Genomic DNA, 18,011 nt, shown 5'->3' on the forward strand with positions numbered 1-18,011 from the left:
ATAATAATATTTATAATATATATATATATATATACAAAAATAGGGAAAAAAAAAGCTTTTAAAATAATTTGCTGTCTTGAAATCATTGGTTGTAATTTTAGTTGACGAAGATTGCTTAGATTAGAATATAAAAAGCTTTCGGTCATAAACTCCCTTAAAGATGGCTCCTACTTCTGGTACCTAATCTAAGACGTTTTCGAAATGTCCTAATGTTCTAATGTCACCAGAATACCTAACGTCATTTCAGCCCCTGAAAAACTTTCTGTTTAAGAATGGCCTATGGTATCATAGTCCACTTAAGCAAACGTACCTGAATCCATTAACAATTTTAATGTATAACGCGTGCATGAACCAAAGATCCCGCCTCCGTATACTCATGCACCCGGAAACGTCTCTACCAGTTATAACATTATATCTCTGCCGCTAATCATGCTCTGGTCGAGTTCTACAGTGCCAAGTTGACTTAAACGAATCAGCTATTTCTGGCCTCTCGAATCTACGGCGAAAGTTCACTTGTCTCGCTGCAAAGAGTCGCCCGTTCCTTCACCCGAGCAATACGCGCTCAATATATCAAAGAACGTTTTCCCATATATTATTATTATAAATTTTTCATTTTATAAGATAATACCCAGTCAGCATAAAACGAGTTGCAACACGACGAATGAATGTTACGTGCTTATATACGGTATAAAAAGATATATATTGTAGTGAATTAGAGCATATGTTCACATGGGGCATTGATAAGAAGTTAGTTAGCTAGATTAGGACATAGGTTTAGCCTAATATCCGGACGCCCCTCTGTTCGTGAAAGACCATGATATACAAGTACTCATATACGCATACATCGATATATTCCGCTACGTTTCATCATAAGCAGTTGCTGGACTTCCGTCTTCTTTAGGATAAGAGCCAGCTTACAACAGTAAAAGTAAACTATCGCAAGCTATTGGATAGACATCGAGCAGCGTATCCTGCGGCCAGTATGTTCGTTATCGGAAGTTTGTATGTACATAGGATATGTACAGAGTTCGTACCTAGATATCCAAGCTTATTTTTCTCTCATTCCAGCTTAATGAGTTTTACAGAAGAAATGAAGCCAGAAGTGAGACTTGCCCAATTTAACCCAATAATAGAATGTTTGCGAATTCTGATTAGAAGAATGTCACAAAGCAGAAAATTACAGAGATAACTCTGATAGATATAACCTGAGTTCGTTGATCCTAAGATCGAAGCAGGGCAAAGTTCACAGTTAACTTTTCGTGATTTTTTAAAATTGGAGTCCTTGATTTAATTAAAAAAATGTATGCATCGGCTGCACATAAGCTGACAATGTGTTAAAAAAATGCATTAAAATGTGTTAGGTATCTGCATTCTTCCACGAGCCAAAATTTCAAATATCATCCTATATAGTAGCCTATGATCCTAAGTAGGTCTAAAAATGTTGGAAAACGCTAAAGGTAATTGATCCATTCGGCTGAAAAGGTTCCTATAGAATTATGCAAAGCACACTCTGTTAACCGAATGGACACATATCGGCGATGCGTTTGTTGGTTTCCACTAATATGTAAGTTCTACGTAAACAAAATTGTGTAATACTGAGATAACGGTAAATGAACATTCATTAAAACTGTGCCCCCATAGTATTTGATATCGCCGCCAATGAAATCCACCTACAGATTAAACTTCCATAGTCCGGGGGTATTTTCATCATTAAGGAATTAGCTTTTAAACATCAGACGCTGCGCTAAATAGACGCTTAAAAAGAAGAACAAAGTTGTTTACAGATTTGAAGCTGCTGCTGTACGATTACGATGCAGAGTTCAAAGAAGGTGAGCGCTTTTTTTGTAGATCAACAAACAGTTACTATCATTTTCAATAAACTTCGACACTCAGAAATTCTGATTCGAGGGCATAAAGTCACTAGAAACTAGGTTCTATTTATTTTCTGCTATTTTAGTTAGTTCAATGTAAAATGAACACATATACGAGAGTAAACCCTAAATCCATTTACGATATGTGCACTTGTTTTATCTTTCTTCAGCTCTATCTTAAAGGTGAAGTGTTTTACGTCGTGTTGGTGAGGGGCATTGCACCATTGCTTACCATTATTATCACTGAAGCAATATGGGGTATGGTTTTCTAAAGCTGACGGAAAAATTGTTGTGACTCACTGTACCTGCACAATCGAATAGCATTAGAAAATCAAGAGGTTTTTTAGGCTGTAGGAAATCTGACTAGTTTATTATTTACACCCTGTATTGAGCCGTCGTGTATCTGCCATTGGCCGGTGATTTGTTTCGGTACCGGCTGCTATATCGATATCGCTATCTTCAGCAAATACCGCTAGTCTGAATAATGAACTTCATTATGTAGGAATGAGTATCCATTGCGATAGTACACCGACGCAATGATAATACAAATGCCACCATCGTCTAAAAAAGTTGTCGACGAATCGATAACTTGGTTAACTATCTAAATTAACTAGCTAGCTCACTAATTGTCAGAATAGCAGTTTGCGCAAGAGAAATTAATAAAAACGCTGTATTCGGTGTAGTCTTTTGCACCGACTGTGCTTGGGGCGAGACCCAAGAATAACAATGCGGTACAATTTCTTTAGGTAAAGTCAGTACGTTACTACGACAGGCCAGTCATCTACACAGCTTTGCGTGTGTGATAAAAATTAATATCACTAAGAGTCGTAGTAACATTTATTTGGAATTGGTTATGCCAATGGCAGACAACGGTCAATGCTGATGGCTATACGACAGCCTCAGTAACAGTAGACGAAACCCGGATGAGTAGGCGGCTCGACGTTGGCATCTTGTAGCCTTAGCTCCCGCTATCCTAAGTTGACTTGTTCGAAACAAATGCCAGTCAGTCAAGATAGTCATAGGATCGGGAAATAATGGAATCGTTTAAACTGTTAAAGGTGATTTCAGCCATATAAAAAAATCGACAGTGAAGGCCAGTTTTCATGTGCCGTATAGAAACAAACACGTCTCCTCTCAAGGTTCTCAAAAATCAACAATGCATTTTGCTGCGTTTTTGATGCGTCTGCATGAGAGTTCTTTGGCTGATTCGTTCATCCTGACAGGAGCCGAGTGCGAAATGGTACGAGTGAGGCTCGAATCGTTGCAGTAACTATTAGGTTCTGTTTTTCGCCTGAACCTGCTACATAAATGACGGTGGAGGAAGGGGAAAGCTGCATGCAATGGCGGAACGTCGTCAGGCTGAACGGCAAAGCGAAGTGGGTAAAATGGTACGCCATAGAATGCTTTTTTATGCTTTAACGTAGTGCTGAATATAAAATTTACTCGCGGAAGCTTACCATCGGATATGATGGAGAGAAAAAGAGCCATTTGGAGATCCTACCCGCTACATAAAACCAGCTCGTGCTCGGCAGGAAGCCACTGTTGCTTTCCAGCTAAGCAGATCGATCAGATGTTTTGTGAGAACGTTGTCCTGATGATATAACTATGTAAAGGCTGTTTTGTTGTCAGTCTGTAAAGTTTTATTGGCCAATAGAGAGTTGTATTGTTATGTGACAAAATTCGATATTGCAGCTCATAAGTGGCCGATGTCCTGATGAAAGTAAACCGCAGCTCAATCCATTGAAGTGCCGCTTCATTGTTATTAGCCATTACGGCTTCTTCAAGGCATTGCACCTGAACTTTAAAAACAGCGATCTCTTGGTCATTCGCAAAATAATATCTCCTAAAACATCATTGAACATACGGAATCGACTATAGGTATATCTTTTAATTTCCCCTGAGGGCTTTGGGGTGTACACTTGTCGGTAGATTGCACAGGAGTAGCTCTTATAATTAGCTAGCTCAGGACTCTGCCAAGCGAATACGGCATTGATGAAGCAGGGACGTTCAGAACAGAAAACTTTCAAATTTACATGAAAGTAAATCTAAATCTTATATAACGTCACTCCCAATGGGGACACGGGTGCCGCTGGCTACTTTTTAGCGTGCGCTTTCTATGGAAAAAAAAATACATTCAGAACAAACTACCAAACAAACTAAGATAGACAGCCATGGACGTTGTCGTTCGCATTGGTTAATAATTATTTACGTTCGTCTTAGCGACAGGGTATATCGAACGTACATACCGGTCCTAAATTATAGAAGCTCATTGACTGTATCGTCCCACGTTTACGCTACGGACTATACTAGAGCTGCCCAGCCCAGAAACTGCCTTTTCAGATGCTCAGCCATACATGTGAAAGTGAACCCTGTATCGAACGGTCTCTTGATTTTAATTCACGCCAAGCTAGTCAATACCAGGTCCCAGATATATGATGTCATACTTTTGTGTTGGCCAGTTTATAATTTATTCAGTATGTTCTTGTTAGTATGACATTTCAGACTTTTATTACGCTAGCAACGACCATTAATTTGTACGCGGCTTAACTTACCTAGTGTCGAAGTACAATGAAAGATCTTGTTTAATTTGTGTTTTTTGAGTTTTGCAAGAGGAAATGTGCTTTATGATCTTTGCCTTGTGCCAAAATTTATGAGCTGTCAGAGATTCCTCTTGATGAGGATTTTTTCAAGTGCATTCAGAATTGCTTGGTCGTCCGGTGCGGTTTGCCCCAACTTCTGTATTATCCTTCAGACAACATCAATAGCTGTGTGTTTTTCAACAAAGTGTTTTTCTGCCAGTTAATTGTTACTTTAATAATTCGTTTTTGCTTATACAGACGGCGAGCTTATTGGTATCAACGTAGATGTCTCCACATAGATAACGTACATGTTAGACTTATATAAACAATATTCAATCAATGCATCCAGTGCCTGCGCATCATGAAGCATTGCCTGATATATTCGGCACCATAATGAGGTACAAGTTTATCTCAACTTGTTACTTATGAATGTAGCTGTTTGTTAAATCTGCATCGAGTCTTGCGTTACTTACTAACACTAATGATTGAAACGGTGGTCAATTTTTCGAGATTAGTTAGTGTGATTGTCTTTCGTTTGCTCTTGTCGGCGGTCTAACATTTGTATCCTGAGATAAACTGCAGATAAATTTTCAATCATTTCGTTAGCCTTTAACTATATCGCTATCTTTGGAGACCTTGTCATTCCATATATCATACTTACAGTACCATACGGCATACATATGTACGCCGTGTGATAAAACGCATCTATCTGCGCATCAAGCTTGTAACAGCCGTTTTTGCCAGCACCGTATGCAGGTTCAGCCAGATAAGAGAATTTTTTCGTTCTAGTGATTTAGTTGCAACCCAGTGTGGGTCGCAATTCGATTGACTGGCTTTGTGTTACAATAAATTCACCCCACTGTCTCTCAATGGTTCGACTTTAGTTTGAAAGAGACAGGACTCAGCATCCATTCACGGAACTTAAAATTGATCCTGCGCCAAATAGGTGTTTGGCTAATGAAGGTCTTCTATCGGTAAATCGGCTGATGAGTTAGTGTGGCGTAACATTTCGTCAGTGTGTAATAGATGCATGACTTAGCGTGTGATCACAATAGCGTGTGATAATGCGTTAGAGAAATGTTTTTGCAAGAGAAGTCTAAAATAGACTAAGTTAAAGAGGAAAAACAAATGTTTTGAGTTTTACACCCGGTGTTGCCGTTAGGCATTGCTTTGGATATTTGTTCCCTGGCGCGAAACAAGATGCGTATCTAAGCCCGATTTCTCAGATCATGAAGTATTAAATTTAGAGGGCAAACACGCCACTACTGCATCAACTGTTGGCGCTTGGTATTGGGCAGGTGCTATGACATATACAACGAACAGGCGAAGGTACGGCTTTCTCTCGAAAAGAGTGACACGTACTTCAAACGCATGCGTAAAAATCCGCACAGAAATTATACACAATTTGGGACTACCGCTATACAGCCATATTGATTAAGCAAAGCTCAACAGAAAAGGGGTGGAAAAAGGATCGGATGTTTAAATGACGAAAGAGAGCTTAAATGCAAGCGCTTCGTGTTTACCCCGTGTCGTGCGGTCAATACCGTATCACACCTGGCCCAATACAAACAAACTATTTAGTATACTAATCTGTTATTTGTTTCAGAACATTCGATTTGCTATGTTTTCTACTATCTGAAGCGTACCTATATGAGGACGTTCCCCGCAGTGTCTTAACCTTTCAATAGCGAATTTCTTTTGTATCCTTATTAAATCTAACTGTTCTATTGGAAATTAGCATATTTCATGTGTAGGGCTCTACTCGCAGCTCTTTTAGACGTGACTAAATTTCAAACCGGAACTGTAGTCTCAGCTGCTCAGAGATACATTTTTTTGTGAGGGAACGCGCTGTTTAAACTCGGTTTACTAGAATGCCACAGATTTCCGCCAACGGGACGTCGCTCGCGCTGACAGAAGGGGCAAACGTGTTTTTAGAAAATGCTTTTTATGTCAGAAAATAGATGCCCATTTATTGGAAGACTTTGACACAGTGTTAGTAAAAGTGACTGTGATAGCTATATTTTGTAATGGTTCGCAACATGTAGTTAGATACGCGTTTAAGCGCTTCCTACAAAAAACCAAAGGTGCCTTCGGTCGCCGGAGAGTTCTCTCGTTGCCGTGAGATAATGATAGGTCTGAAAGGTGTACCCAAGTACCAGATTCAATGATATGATTATTCGATGACCGATTTCGGGCATGCAATCCCAGCAGGATGTTGAATGCTTACTATAGTTGATTGGCTATTAATTTAATTCTCATTGGCAATTCTAGTTAAGATCCTGATATTTAATACATTGCAAGAGAAGCCTGCACCTTGGGACTAAAAGCCCCTTGCCTTGACGTATATTTTAATAGTGGGCAGTAGGCTGTCGATTGTTGCCGTCGTAACAGCAGAGCAGATAATATCGTTTGTCGTCTCGTGACAGCTCCTGACGTCTTTGAAGTACAGCTAACAGATGCTGAAAAAAGGTTCATAACGGAACGGGCCAAAATCTCGGCCTATCATTACGTAGAGCGACTAACGTGTAATACTTGCCCTTGTCCGATGGTAAACCCATTGCCATGTTCTACGGGTTGCTTCGATTCTGTATCGGAAATTGCTGCTTGACTACCAGCGAACGCTGATGGCTCTTGTTCTAAAAGCCTTTTTCTCCATTCCCATCGCTTCACTGTACAGGCGACAAAAGCCAGCTCGTTGCCTCTTAGGGCCGGTCGTTGAGACCTATCGCCAGCCACGGCCTGATCAGCGGAAACTGCTAAACAACCGAAATTGTCGTAAGGCTAGCTGACGATTGGATGCACTACTGCTTAGGTAGCAATGTTAAGGTGTGCCATGTCCTACGCACGTACGCTTGCGCTAGGACAAGCTGATCCAGTTCAAAGCCATCGTCTGCTTGAAAAATGGCAAATTCGAGATGGGTCGAGCTTCGGAAGATCGATTCCAAACCCGAGACTGAGTGGAGAATTGATCTGCACGAACCTAAACGGGAACACCTAAGCGCTCAACTGGTTCTACTAGACGAGGTAGACGTTTCACTGTGGATTGGTTATGAGCAAAATGCACGCAACAGCGGAGCTTATCGCTGTGCATTAATGGACGAATTTGATATAGTCGAGGCTCTGTGGCAGCCCATGATGACGATGCTACGTTTTGCAAACGTTCTGTTAACGCCAAGCGATTTCGTAATCAACAACGTACTCGTATTTTTCATGCATCTAATAAAAATGGCGCACTGTGTCTCTTCACCGTTGCTCGTTTACTTTGTGTCCATTGTTACCACTTGAGACGTCTGTTTTATTTTCTCTGACCCAACAGATCGACTTCTGCATCGCACGGTGAAATATCTAAGATCAGATACGCCATAGAACATTAAGATACCGATCATCGTCAGATATTGTATGAAAGATGACAAGTCAGTAGGGCAGATAGCTAGTGATTAGTTAATCAATTAAACGGCGAGGGGGACGATGCTGGAAAATAGTCTGACAAATTATTGTACGCTAATACAGGTCAGAGAAGTGTCATCTAAACTTAAAAGCGACCTGTTTCCATCTTCAGCTAGCAAAAGTTTGTTAGACAAGACTCAGAGAAGTATGGGACTGACTTAGCTTACGCGTATGTTGAAAAGGTTGAGGAGAAGAGACTCTTGGAGAGTGTCTAGGATTGTGTCTACTCTATTGCATGCAGTTTGAGCACTAAGGTTAGTAAACGTATCCAGTAATCCCCAAACTCTAACACTACCGCGGCAACTTACGCAGGATCAGGACGACCGGCTTTCGCTTCAAAGGTTCTTTCTGTAGGCTTGCAGGAAGTATCGCTGCAGGTCGTGAACAATGCGTCGTCGCCTAGTTATTTTCTTCATAACCGCTATCTATTATCTGCGACCTCGACACAGGTCTATTTTTACTTATACAATATATATATATATTTTTTTTTTGTAATGTAAACCTACGCAATTTCGATACTTGCGATATGTTTTTTGTGCACACAATATTCCTTACGTCATGGCTGTAGCATTAATAAAAAAATGCTTCAGAACAACGTAATGATGCGGCAGCTGACATGACGTTGCCATTAGCATCGAATAAATACCGTATCCGAAGCATAATGTGTCTCTCGTTTCATAAATGCTAATGAGAAGTCAGAGGAGATAGAGGTTTTCTGACCGTGTCAAGGACATCCGGAGCAGACGTTGCACACATGACTGAGTAAAATCTATTAAAAGATGAGCACCCTGACCGTATCGGATTGCTTTGACGACTTCAGTTGGAAATAGGAGCCAAGTGTTAACTAAGGAAACACCTAACTTGCCCTACCTTCAGCCTAATGAATGTCTTGCTAGTAGGTGTGGAAAAAAATTAGCGAAGTAAAAAGTAGCAGAAAACTTTGTCGTTGTTATATTGGCTGCTGTTGTTGGTCTAGCAAGCGACGCTTTTCGCATCAGTCTGCTCGCTTTCAAGCTATCAACAACGGTCGCTTGGAAGTTATCTGTCCAATTGTACAGTCCAGAAACTAGCTTGGCCTTAAGCCGAGACAGGGCCAGATTGGGCAATCTCTATCTTCTCAATCCCATTTAACCTATCTTGGTCAGGTGTCTTAGACGACTCGCTATGCTGCTTTGCCGAATCTTTTCAATTGTAGGCTTCGCTGGTTCGGCTTTGCTTTCAGCTACGACAGGGAACCAACCCGTGGAGAAACCTACAATTTTAGCGCTTCTATAGAGGACCCACTATTATAGAGCTATCCAATGGAGAAGGGTTCGTATGCGCTCTCTATCCCAAGTGCGGTCCAATTGGTCCGATCGCCCAAAGGAGTCATCAAATTAAGAGAAGCTGTTCGCTGTTAGCTAAGCCAGCTTTTGATAACACGCCTACAAGAGAGCCGTAGCTATAGCTTAGAACGCACTAGCGGTGGTTTTATGGGCGAGCTTATTTTGTATTTTACGACGGCTTTTGTTGCGGCAACTGATTGAACTGACAGGCAACTCTCACGGATAGTACCCATTACCCTAGCGAGCTAAAACGATTTTGTCAGTAGTATTTACAGTGCAGTGTTTGTATTTAGGGTAAGCTCAGCCATCTTCTATGTCAGCGAGATATTACGTTTGGACTCTTATGGCGGCTTTATATTTACTTATTTGAAATTTTCCGCTGGAATATATATGAAGGTTAACTAGTTGGCTGCCTAAGCTGTACTCAGTAACTTAATATTCAGAGAAACCATTCCGACAAGCGGTAGAGGCCACAATCAAAAACCTACGCGTAACAGCGGAAGCATTTGCTATTTCAATTGAAGAACATTTCTTTTTTATGACCGTTTTCCTGTGGACATATTTTTTTCATATGACCCGGTGAGCGTATGTACCCACTTTTTCGTTTTCTGTGTCGTGAACACCTTTTACCAATTTAGGGCTGCTGTACGTACTACTTCTCTAGCTTCTGACGTACATGAAAGTTGCCAGACGAGGTCTGCCATGCATAAAAACAAGGACCTTCTCAGGTTAGCAACAAACGCAAACTGGAAAAAACATATATATATATATATATAGAAATGTATAGTTTTTCTTGGGTATATTTACATGCGCTGTACACACTTAGATTCGATCTTTGAAACTCTAGTCCGTTGATCTTCAGTGAATAAGGCATACTATTACGTCCTAATTCAAGATCCGAACGTTTCAATCCAATATTTGATTTAACTTGGACAAAAACTCTATCTCAATCAGGACGTGGAACGAGAAGTTGAAAATTGTTTACCCTTCTTAAGAATGGATACCTTGTCTACTACCTAATTTATTTCTAACTGTAGTGCAGCAGGCAACAATCAAATGAGATGCGAGCGGTACTATCAGTGCGGAATATACGTTGTGAGTCTGAATGGGCATTCGTGTTTCTGTGGATCCTTGTCCTGATTGGTATGTATTCAGTGAACATCAATACATTTCGTCCAGTCGTCAGCGACAATCTGCTGTCGTCGTTCCCAATCTTGTTTTTTTGAACTCCTTCACCTCAACATACAAAAACGAGCGGCCTACAACTAAAAGCCTGTTTTGATAGAACTCTCATGCGACGTCCTTTCATACCATTGCCTCTGCCGGTCTTCCCGGAGCTTGTTCTTTATTATTCGCGCTGTTTCTTACCATCGCAGAGCTAGCGGATTTACTACGAAGCCCTGCGGGACCACCTTCAAAGCTTTTCGGTTATTCGAAGCCAAGCACAATTCTGTTCGTTTTACATACACAATATGTAACGATTGGCTAGATGGAAAAAACGTTTTTCCCTTCTTTAATTACGTTACTACTAGTCAAATAGAGAGAAATAAAAAATGACCCGTGCTTTGTTTCTACACTAGATGAACCGCGTAATAGCTGGCAGCTTACTCGAAATTAAACTCAATTATATGTAGAATTATACTCTGATTGTAAAACTGTTCTTGCCACACGTGCAATTCAACAATCCTAAGCAACAATGTATAGCGGTATATCATGAAGGTAGACATATGAACCAAGCACAAAAACTGACAACCTTTTATCTTTTTCTAAACACCGGCTACTTGACAAAGTCGAGTCTAAACTAGTTAGCTAGAAGATGGACAAGAGGCTGCAGTTGTCTGGAATCTGAGAAATAAAGCATTTATACTGGAGTGTGAAATCCACCATTGCCCAGTGAGTTCTCAGTTATTAACTTACTTTATCCGCTTTCTCCACGCATAGTCGGTTATAATTATATATAACAACTGTAGCAGGAAACTCAGCCTTGCTCCCTATATATCATTTGCGTACGTCGAACATTTTTTTACCAGCAATTCTTCATGCAAAAGCAAAAGTTCGCCAGCTATGGCATATAATACCACGCGATTGTAAGGTTGATAGGTATGTTAATGAAAATCTATCTACTGATGTACGTTATTTCTTAATCCTCTACTTAACAAAAAGAGGTTTTGAATTGAATTTAGCGTTTTTCATACTAGAAGGCCGATGTTTGGCATTATGAACGCATCAAAGAGTGATTCTTTAAATAAAGCATGTTCTATAATGACCGGCTTTTAAAAAATTATAAATAGGCTTTCACTCCAGCTCACAGTCGCGTACATAATGATGTTCAGCGCGCATTTGCTTTTATAATTAAAGAAAATGTCAAGAAAAATTGGTTAGGTCTATTTAGGATTGAGGTTTTTTAAATATTGGCAATAGGCCAACATGCGGCTGATCGTTCAACCTAAAGAGAAGTAGTTTCAGATCTAAAAGGATCAGCAATTTGTCAATTCAACGTTCGGACTTGGACTTTTCGATTCAAACAGGATACGGAAACCACTTTCTGAAGGGCTTTGAATTTATCAGAAGATAGCGTTTCGATCAGTAGTAAGCATCCTGTTTTTCAAAGGCAACAGGTGTGTGTTTTGTAATAGAAGTGCACGAACTGCCACAACGTTTCCTGAGATACAGCTGCAAGTAGACACTTTATTATATATATATATATATATTATGTAAAAGGAAAGTCTAGCAGACTGAACCAGAGTTACATATAGAGGTAGGTTATTCAATATACGGTATATGGTAACGTCATAGAAAATTATCACTGAAATGCCCGGACAACCACATTTTACCACAGCGTTTCGATAATGAAGAACATGCGCGTGTTTGTCTTAGGCAGACGATATAGCAGAAACTTTCTTATTTCAATTAGGTAAGAAAATCGTCCCATACTTTCTACGTGCGAAAATACTCCATATTAGAAGGTCGGCGATAGCGGGTAAGAGGTTTATACATTGCTCAATTCAAGCCGTAATACCATCCTGAATGCAGATCTATAGAGTATTTCTGCTTTGTATGCGGTGGTAATAGACCGTTGAAATGCAGACCTCTCTGCATTCGATTTTTCTAGATGTGGGTAGCTCTGAGTCAGCACTGCACCCGCACCGTACACCAAGCTTCATGTATTGTATTATTGCAATTGCTTCTCTTGTTAAAACTGTTTTATCGGTAGCTGTGTAGAAGTATACTAAGCAAATGTAGGTGTCGCACTCGGAAGTACAGAAGCTAGATGGGCTGCTATTGACTTGAAAAAACAAGGTTCTGTTCCCTTATAAAGCATTTTCAAAAATGTGATACGGTTATTTATTTTCTTGGTATTAATGTACTGGTTCAAGGGAAAGCCATGTGTCATAGGCTGGCCTAGCAACGAAGAATGAGTCCGTCAAATTTTGGTCTAATGTACAAAACTAAATTTTGTACATTAGAGATAAATACATGTTAATATACTCAAATAGGCACGATTTATTTTCGTACATACTTGCTATCCAGCTAAGGTTATCACCTGAAGTTTAACAACGCCGATGATACTGCTTTATTTGAAAAAACTTATATGCTTGGAAAGTCAAACCTTTTATCAATCAGTGTTGTTAAAATCATTGTAGAGACCCATCTTTGCTAGCAATTCACAGGATGGATTAAGAGAATTAGATTTCTTTTCAATGAGTACGACCTGACGGTGTCGTTTTTCTGGTCCTCGTTCTTTGAAAGTTGAAACACCGAAGCTGAATAAAATAAGATGATGTTTTGTTTTCGATGCAGTCAATGTAATGGGACTATTCGCTATGATTAGGATCAGCGGCTGAGATGGCCTTTGTTATACGCATACTCCTATGCAAAAAATCGTCGAGGAAAAAGTCTAGCATGGTCTCTCCCCCTTGCTTTCGCAATGCCTGTGGAAACTGTCTCTTTGTTCAAAAATTGGCTCCACTTCTCTATTCTGAAAAAGAGTTAGGTTGGGGACGGCCCACCTGCGGTAATCGGCATTTAAATGAAAGCAAAGAGTGCAACCGCTATGCTGGTTGGCAGGGAAAATTTCTGTAGTGCTTTCCCTGCTTGAAAATTTCCATTTCGCCAAGTGCACTCGACAGATCTAATTTTTCAATGACGTATCCTGTAAAATTGAATGGGTTTCGAATACGAAGTAGGTGCAACCGTTACTAGCATTAAAAGTAAACTAGGAAAAAAAACAGGTAAAAGGAAGCTGGGGCCCTGATGGAATAAGGAATTCGATTACCTAGCATGGGGATGTTTCCGACAGGCACCACTTTACTGCAAAATAGTGGTCGTAATCAACACTTATACATATAAGCATATGTGTAAGGAGGTAATTGCGCTGACGACGGATGTCCGGTTGCCGGTAGCAAGGCGTGGCTCTCTTGCGTCAGATCTGTCCTCCAGCTTGACAGGAAAGCGGTGGCCGGGGCGGCAGATGAATATATGCAGTTGCTGTGAGGACACTGCCCATCAACGTTGAGGACGTCATACATATCGTGACGTCGTCGGCGTTCTGGTCGAGGAAAGAATGCTAAGCAAAAGCCAATGTTACGGGACCTGCTTCTTCAGGCACCATCAGGTTGCTTTTCTCCTTTTAGGTGGGTTCGTTCGAGGGTAGGGAACAGAGTCCGAAACTCAGGGGCTAGGCTAGCTCTCATATGAAGAGCTTCCGTGTAAAGAAGCATAAATCCTATTTCAGCTAAGACTAAGAGAATCGAGTTTTATGTATAACAAGTAAAAACTAGAACTAAGTGACTTTCTGGAATCTTGCTATTCGATAATTGTCCGTCGTCCGTGTCTGTAATCCCAAAAAAAACTTTAAAAATGGATAGGTCCAGTGGATAGGTCTGATTCTACGAGATAATTTTATTAGGAAAAGCTAGTGTTTGGAGAAGCTAGATTCTTCAAAATTAGTCCTACACAATAATCATCACCTTAAAATATGTGAACGCTCCCGAACTGTCTATAACATTTTTCGCAACGGCATAGATGTATTCAATCAAGCTAATGTTCGTATGTACTGATAGCATTCTTTGTCATTTATCTCCATTAAATCGCAGAGTCCAGGTTCCGAAGAAAACAGTGCGGTTTTGTACATGTATGTATATATATATATGAGGAAGGTCGATTGAAATCAGATAAATTTAAATCGAAATACTGCAAATATCTTGTAAAGTAGGTAGACGGCCGTCAAGTTAAGCCGTGCTCGCCAATTTTGTAAACTAAGGTCGAATTGAAATCACTGATTGGTCTTCAAGTTAACATCAAATGAGGTCGTCTTTGTTCACTCTGAATTATTTATGGAATTGTTTTTTTTACTTACTATCCGGCAACAGATCGAGATTTGTGTGTATATAGTCAATGCCAGCCGAATCGTGTGGTTTTTTCTAGGTTGTCGTGCTTGTCATATTTATATTCACTTAGTTAATATCTTTTTTAAACTGGGGTATGTTTCGAAGATGGCATTCCTGTGAGTTGAGGTACGCGTGAGTAGACATATGAGGCAAACGTTCTCGGCAGCTCGTCTCACGTTTAGCTCATGTCATAAATCAGTCAAACTTTTCTTAGAACTAGATCAGATTTGGTATTTTCGCCATTACGATTCACGATGTAGCTGGCACTGGTCCGACACCTGAGACCTGCCGCGCTGTTAGCATATCCTCAGCCTTTTTTAGCTCTATTTGCCCTGCCTTTTCCATTACCTCGTAGAAAAATAAGCCCGACAGCGCCGCCATTGCCTATACGTTAAGAGAGTGATAAGACGCATTTCTTTCATAGTATTTGTTAAATTTCACCAATTTTTCATCTTTCATCCGAAGTTCTTATCAACTCATTTGGCCTACAGTAGTAGTAGTAGTAGTAGTAGTAGTAGTAGTAGTAATAGTTCGTTTGGCTAATTCGAGCTACTTTTTAAATTTTCTAAAATTCAACATAGTAATTCCTTATGTGCACGTATTGAAACTAGATAATAGTGACATGATAACCAAATGACAAGGCTATAATACTAATGTTAATCAGATGTTTCGCACATTAGATTCTATGAGCCCTCGAATAAAAAGTGTCTTATTAAAGCTCACCTTCCCTTATATATATATGTAGGGAGAGAGAGAGAGAAAGAAAGGGTATTTAGCGTACAATGTGATACATATGTTCGAAAACTGTGCTCAAAACCTCAATAGCATCGCATTAAATATGAAATACGAGCGTAAATGACCTCATATACTTCTATTAATATAGTGTCGTACACGGGTACAATCACGCATAAGCAGGCCGAGGCGCATACGCCGGTGACTGTATCCTTCTGTATAGAAACCACTGTTAAACTTAAGCATGTTATACCAGATGTAGAAAGACATAACGCATATATACTTTTATATACATATATATATGTAAGTTCATGCTATGTCCTGTTTTCGTCGAGGCGATTGCATTGGTAGTGTTGCAGTTTACTCAGGTGCATACGCTGCATAATGCCATCTGCTTTATTGGCTACAAGCTACCAGCGAGCCTTACAGCCGCTACGCCAGAAGATGACAGCCGCAAGCCAGCGCCTATTAGGGCCAGCGTTCGCGGCACTCTGACGCACAACCTTCAAATCCGCAGCATACCTTATGGAAAAGCAGGGCCTTATGTGCTAGTTCTTTTTGTTACGTATACGACGCGTGCCTTGAATAGATAATACTGGCCTATCCTGAATAGGAAGCAAACAACCGTGTACAAAGAAGGACTTTGGGGTCAGAAAGCCTAAGCTGGTTTTGGAAGGTGGCGAAGCTATAGGACGGCTTACTTAGGCGCTGTTGGGAATCTAGAGCAGCTTTATCAGACCTGCCTCCGCCGGCGCAGACCGAGATCCAGAGCTGTCGTTGCGTAGGAATGGCGTAACACCGTCGAAGTGCAATCTGTCTAACTTGGCCTGAACTACCAGCTCCGAAGCGATTGTAGTGAACAGAACCAGATCACGACAAAAAACGTTAGATCGACGCCGATCGTCGTTGGCAGCTTATCTGAGCTAAAGCAGTCCGTCGACTAAACAATACGCGTAGGCCGTATTTAATTCATGAGCGGATATATAGCAAAGCACACAAAGTGTATAGCTGTGTTGAATTTGTTCAGTGTGATCTGAAAGTATGAAAATACATTATAACCAGTTCTCTCAGCGTCCCTCCTAAACGTAATAGTGTCACAGTTTAAAAAAAAAAATTAGTAGTGTGATCCGAAGCATCGATGTGTATTCAATGGCGTTCACTTAATGCGCAGGTGCGTCAGAATGGGCAAAGCAGCAAATTTTGCACTATTTACCTATTTTTAGCCGTCCGCAACCGAGGTGCAGAGATGGCGGACTGAAATTATCTATGATGGAAGGTTTCTCAAACTAGTCTTCATAGGGTATCAGCTTGGTTATTTCTATAATATTATATAGTGACGTTAGAAAACAATGCTAGAGCAACGAACTTATTTGGACGAATCTTTCCCAAATGTTATACGTTATTGACGTTCCGAATTGAATAGCACCAAACTTTAACTCGAAGAAGTGAGAAGCTTGTATTTGCAACTTATGAATAATCTGTATATTTAAAATAAATGTTTTTATTTTTTCCAGTTCACCGCCGAGCTATAAGTTAAGTTTGAAGGATCTGCGTATCCTGAGTGTGCGCCATACGTCTGCTTTGACAGTTTCGTCCTTTAAGCTGAAACCCTTGCCGGATGGTACGGTTTCCCGCAAGGCGTGGTCTTTTTGTTGAACACTGCTAAAGGATCGGCGCTGTGTCTCTGCTCCGAGATTCTCTAGGTTACACTGCTTTGATTTTGTATGACTGAATAATTTATTTTCAAGCGACTGACAGGCTAATGACTGTCATAGTATGCTCCCCCTTCAAGTACCGGAACTTCTTCGCTGCTAATAACCGATATTTGTTCTTTCATTTTTGGTACTGCAGTGATACTAGGATATGGTTGTTTTAAGACCTTGAGAGCTTATTACAGTCATAAATGTTTAAGAAGAACTGGTTAGTCGAATTCCTGACAGGACGTGTTTTCAATTAAACGAGCGTAGGACAAGGCTCATAGCTCGGCTCAATATTTACATCTGAATGGACCCCGAAAGATATCAGTGCTGGAAGGATAATAGCAGCATTAGTGGTTTTGTGACTTTCGAGTAACGAAAATAATGGTTTCACTCTCATTGAGATGAAATGAAAACAGACCGCAACGATGATTTCATTTCGAAACTATAGGGGCATTGCGTTGGCAACGTAACTTAGCCTTGCAAGCTAGAGGGTGGCAATTCGTGTTCAGTATTTTAATAAGTTGCTTGCTGGTTCCATGAATGCCAGCGTTCCAGGGTTGATCTTCAATACAACGAACGCTTGCCGATAGGTCAAGTTACGAAACATTACTATATGACTTAATACATTTAATTGGGCGACCTGATTATTGAAAGACTATTAGTGGCACCCTACCAGGTCTTTATTATATTCTTGTCACCAGTGCGTATCGTTAAAGATGCTCTTATTAACTTTGATCAATGCACATTTCAGTGAGTCTATTTTCTCTTGTGATATTTTTACATGTACCGCTACTTTTAGCTTCCTCTGCAAATCATCAGTGAAAATTTCAGACGCTTTCATAGCACAATTTCACGAGCTCGTCAACGATACCATCCACTTGCCGTACACAAGTATTCATTTAAAACTAAATGTAAGCAGAATAAGATTGAGTGATTCTATGTCGCCCGCACATTGATACTGACAGGA

At 40.3% G+C, this 18,011-nt stretch overlaps 1 long non-coding RNA gene across 4 annotated transcripts in view; it reads left to right on the forward strand.

Moving 5' to 3' along the window:
* Nucleotides 1-18,011, forward strand: part of LOC111266500 (uncharacterized) — a 40,381-nt gene that overhangs the window by 7,738 nt on the left and 14,632 nt on the right. Inside the window, exon 3 of one of the 4 annotated variants that reach the window (XR_015313491.1) lies at nt 16,859-17,462. The exons of the other annotated variants lie outside the window; for them this stretch is intronic. This is a non-coding gene — a long non-coding RNA (uncharacterized LOC111266500). Of the gene's footprint in view, nt 1-16,858; nt 17,463-18,011 lie in introns of those variants that run through there. 4 annotated transcript variants of the gene reach the window in all.

This window comes from Varroa jacobsoni, unplaced genomic scaffold (assembly GCF_002532875.2).
Source record: "Varroa jacobsoni isolate VJ856 unplaced genomic scaffold, vjacob_1.0 scaffold_1092, whole genome shotgun sequence".
NCBI classification, from domain to species: Eukaryota; Metazoa; Arthropoda; class Arachnida; order Mesostigmata; family Varroidae; genus Varroa; species Varroa jacobsoni.